Here is a 5,431-nt window from a genome sequence, read left to right as displayed (position 1 = left end):
GTGATTGAGTGCTCAGAATAACCGTACCACACACTGGCTCACGGCTCCTCCGGGACGCAGGAGAAGAGCTGAGCAACCTCTGCTGGGCTGCCCTCTCCACACACTGAAACTAGTGATGTGCAGATCTAGTAACATGTTGTGATTGTGAGTTAGACTGCCTATAATGCAAAACTCCCACTGGCTGCTTAGCTGGAAACTGCTTTCCTGTAGCTGCCGCTCAGCAACGAGCCCAGCACAGCCAAGGCGAAGCAAGCAGTTTGGCAGGTACAAGAAATGAAGTAACCACAAGTGCCACTGAGCACCCACTCTGGATGGTGAAGTTCTGTTCCCAAATCGCCTTAATCTCTGCTTGCTCATCCCCTTTTAGCCTCCACCATACAGGAGGGTTTTGAAGGTGTGTGGCACGTCCCAGAGGAATCAACAGGAGGTGCAGGGTGCCTCTAAACATGCATTTATTAAAGATGTTTGATGTTGCCGCTTGGTCTGCTGCAATCCCAGTTTAACGGCCTCATTCCTATTCTGGGCTACTTGTAATATTATGGGGCCTGCATTGGTGAGAAGTAGTAGTGAGCCGTGGCTTGATTGGTACAAAGTAATTATATCTTCAAGAATTTTAATCTTATCTGATTTAGGCCTGTCTGTGTCATAACTCATAAAATGACAATTTACATTAGCTTTGTTATTGTAGTGCAACATGTAAATATAGGTATGTCCAAGTTTGCAATTATACTGCCAGTAATTCCTTACAAGCAATATATTTGGATTGCATGATGCTAATACGAGGGTAAACAGAAATGTCAGCAAACTAGGCACACGCTATCTGGAACACCAGAATTACCGATTTTAATTACATCACTATCCTCCCGCTCAAATAAGGCAGTAATAACAATTACATGTTGTGGCCTTCATTGTACTTACTGTTAACACTCTCTTATTTTTAAGCAGAAGATCTGGAAAGCCCACAAGCAAAACAAGAAAATCTGGAGTTAAAGAATAAAAGTTTAATTGAGTTTCATTGTTATCATTCAATTAAACCAAATCACTGCACTAAAGTCACACTGGGAAGGCAGAAACAGAATTTGGTAACAAAACATGTATCTTTGGTTTTGTTAATATGAAATGCAGCTGTAGGCAAAGAGTTTTGATTTCCTTTGCATTCCTTTTTTGATCTTTAGAATTTTTTTGGAATTTCCTAAAAGTGTCTCTTCACCAACGAACAATACATAACTGGGAGAGTTGTAAAGGGAATTGAATGCTAAAGTTTTCAACTTTGAAACCAGCCTCAAGCAAAGATCTCGGAGGCTGACAGTGCTGAACACAAGCAATAGGTAGAAAGACACAGTTCACTGCTGCTTGCATCCCCTGTGCTTAGCTTTGGGGTTGTTTTTCAAGTCTCATTCTAAGGCGGAGGAAAGACTGGCGAGCAGAGCTCCTCAGGAGGAGCAACAGCCAGATTTTGCACTATGTCCTCTAAGGCAATGATGGAAGAATAAAGTGATCTTCAAGATTTTTCTCTTTTCTACCACTGTGATCTAGTTAAGAGTACAAAATACCATTCACATCACAGGACAAATATTCCAGAGCGCCTTCGCCAGGTTAGGAGACTTTCTTTCTTTGAACAGATTTTGTACCAAACCAAAATATAACATATTTAGGGAGCTCTGGGACAGCACAACGTGCTATTAATAAAAGAAGGGGACAGGTTTCGCATTATATATGCAAATGGATCTGCTGGCTTAAAGTACAGCCATTACATTCTGCACATTATTTTGTCATCATGGCAGCGGTCAGCCTGACCAGTACTAAAATGCTTTTAATGCAAAATCTCTCTGCTGCATAGCTAGAATACCATTGGGATACCAAATCAATTTAGCAAATAAGAAATGGGATGAGGGTTAGCCTGTGGCTTCTAACATTTGTCAAAACATAACATGCAGATCTTCTTTACTGTTGATTCCAAGTGATCTTTTACACTGGTGGAAAAGACAAAGTTCAGATGATCTTCTAACAGAAAGTTTGTTTTGGAGTTAGGGGTTCAAAGGTTGTTCTCAGAGCTAAGCACTCCACTAGTTTTTGGGTTTGTTGGTTAGTTTTGTTTTGTTTTGTAACTGAAAAATACCCAAATGTTTTTTACAGGTACTGGATACTGTTTGATACGTATAAAGCACAACACTTTGAGCAGCCACTCAAATAGGACTTCTTCAATAAGAACTTAACTTACACTACTTTGTAAAGAATACAGAATCTATACTTAAGCTTTCCAGAAATATTGCGTCCAAACACAGGGCAAGAAGAGAAATAAAAGAATAAATCTTGGATAAAAGCAGAAGACTGGGTTGCATGAAAACTTTACCCTGATTTGATAAATACTGTGATCTCCCTGAATGATAAAAACCTGAATAATTAAACTGAATTATTAAGCTATATAAATAATTACCATTTAACTGTGGGATAGCAGAAACCAGATTGCTTTAAAAATGTATGGTGATGACTTTTTATGAACCTCAGAACCGCTCAATAAGATGGGTTGGAACAGTATAAAAAAGGTTAGAGAAATAAACACCCCAGTTTGAAAGATCTGTGGGAGATTTGCTATCTGATACAAAGATTACACAAGAGGTCTCAGAGGTGATTCCACTGGCACATAGGCTAGTCCTGTGCCCTAAAGGTAACACTTCTTGTAGCTGGTTTGAAATGTTAGTCGCTTGGATGGCGTCGGCTGAAATTGGAGCCAGGGACCTTTCACCAAATGCCACAGTTCAGCCTCTGAGTGGAGCAGTGGGTATTGCTGCAAGGGCGGCTGATGACAGACCCTGTGACAAACCCACCCTCCCACCCCATGTTGAAGCTCTGGAAAGGGGCTAGAGAAGGAGATTGCTAAATAGTTCTGCACACCGGTGGCTACAGGAGGCTGCCATTCAAGTGTGGGGTTATGTATTATGGATAGAAAGAAAAATCCAGCTCACAATGTGAAAAATGCTAATTACAAAATGTCAGCCTACAGGCAAAACCAAAACACTGGAAAGTGAACTAACAAACATGGGCAGTATTGCCTTTCCTTCTATAACCTTTACCTGCTGCCAGTATGGTGTCTTAAAAATAGATATATGCAGCCCAGGGATTCCTGAAGAGGTTGAGGGCTGAGGAATTACTATAACTAGACAAGAATGGCTGCTGTGGGTACTATCTGTCAAGTAGTGCCAACAGACCAGTGAGGCACTGTAGTCCAGGCTGACATATGGAAAGCCAGAAAAAAAGCTGCGAGGGCTTCTGGCTGTCCCCTGCTTAGTGTATTAAATAAAAAATTGCATCCAGCTATGGCTCTGGGGAGACGTTGAATTAAAAACTTAAGGGTCTAAAAACATTGTGCCTGACAACAATAGTCATGTGGAGCATTCAGCATGGCAGGAGCAGCATTCAGAACCTCAGAGAAGTTTAGAGTCCTTCTCAGCATGCTGCCTGCTGTAGATAATTTAGTGAGCCTGGAACCTTTTAAAGTGCTATGGGGTGTGTGCCAGAGGCAGCAAGTAAGGAAATGCTCGGGATAGGAATATGCAATTCCTTTGAGAAGTGTTTCAGTGTGTGAGGCAGGCATCTCCAGCCACCCCCAGCACCTTCACGCCTCATCAAAAACTGAGAGAGACTTGCTGTTTCTTTGAAATAACAATGAAAAGACAAAACAGATTCAAGGATTACATTTTCTTTCCTTTTACAAAAGCAAGAGCATGGCTGTATCCCAGCGGTCAGCTACTCACATGAAGAGGCAGAGGAAGCAGCATTGGTTCTGGCACAAGAAAGAGCAGCCAGTGAGGAAAAGCCCAGACCACAGGAGTTCCCTGGCGTATGGCTGTCCCACCTGCTGTCTGGTTGCATGACGTCCTCTCTGACATTATGGCACAACACTCACAGGCCGGGATACTAAATCCTCTCCTTCCAGGCTGGCCTCTGGACTGGCAACAAGGGCACCTCACTGGGAGATGTAGGTTTGAGCCTTCTGTCAGAGGGGAATTGATCAGAAACTAGACAGCTTATCGCATGGTCGCAGTTTGTGGGGTGCCTCATTTTGCAGGAGCCATGGTCTGCTCATTTCCCAGAGCAGAGTTTGGCCTACAGAGGAGACAGATCTTGTGCAGGGGCAGAGTCTGGACCTCACAGCATGAAAAACGAGCGTGCAAGCAGAACAAGAGCTTGGTGGAGATTTCAAGGACTGTCTCAATTCCTTAAGGGCTCAGGTCCCTGAAAGCCCTGTCTTCACTAACAAAGCCAGCAGAAAGTAGGCCGTTCAGTCCCTACCAGAAATGCCTTGTCCCCTATCACCTTGGAGAACAGATGCATGCATCCATCCATCCATCCAAGGATTGCCAATATGCCTTCAAATGCCCCAAGCACAACCTGTGCCAGAACTAGGCCCCCAGCTATTTTTGCATGTGAACCCTCAGAGTGCGTGCCTTCACATCATGGTTTCTAGCCTTCCCCACACTATTTTCTTCTTGGTTTACAGGAAGACCAAGCTCAGAGAGGCAAGATCCTCAGACAGGTTTATAGCTCATTACACCCACAGACAGGGGCTCCCAGAGTGTGGCTTGAGTGAATATTCAGTGGCAGTCCACCTAACAGCAACATCCATGTATCCCTTAGTTCGAGCTATGCAAAGGTGAGTGACCAGTGAGAAATGTCAAAGATTTGTAGATCTGGACTGATTCAAAAAGCCTGTGAGCCTTGGCCGTAGACTGTAACCAGACAGGTGGACAACCCATCAGGCTCCCAAGCACTAATGTCTTGTTCCCAGAGGCATGTTCTGAATCATCGTATTAAATGGCAGTATGCTTTGTGGGGATCTTTGCAAGTTACTTCTGCTTACGCAGCAGAATCCATTTCCATAGTAATGCACACTCCCAAAATAACACAAAAAACACCTGGTGGTGTTTGCTAGCAACACACAGGTTCATTTTTTCATCAAGCAATCAGGCTAATTTCTGACAAATGTAGCCAGCTCATCACAGCAGAATGGTACCAGGCTGTCTATACATGCTTCTTATCCAATTTTTCCATCCTTGTGTAACTGCATGGTACACTCATGTACATGTTTGACAAATGCTAATTCTTGGTCAGAAAAGCCCAGACTGAAGTACAGCAAGTAATATCTGGGGCCTAGAAACAATGTGTGAAGGTGTCCACACTAGCATTTACATTTATTGCTGAAGAACTAGAGACTGGTCTAGGAAAGGTCATTCACTGTAAGAGGCTCCTGAGTCTTCCCCCCAAGATGATTAGCAGAGGACAGAGTCAGATATTCTGGTGATAGTCTGTCTCTTGTCTGAGAAAGTTGAGTCTTCCGCTAGTTATTGAATGCAACACAGTATTTCATTGTAGCACACTGGCCTTTGTATATCACAAATGATAAACGAAAAAGCAAACATTTTTCCCTTGC

This window comes from Caloenas nicobarica, chromosome Z (assembly GCF_036013445.1).
Source record: "Caloenas nicobarica isolate bCalNic1 chromosome Z, bCalNic1.hap1, whole genome shotgun sequence".
NCBI classification, from domain to species: domain Eukaryota; kingdom Metazoa; phylum Chordata; class Aves; order Columbiformes; family Columbidae; genus Caloenas; species Caloenas nicobarica.
Note: the sequence above shows the minus strand (reverse complement) of the source record.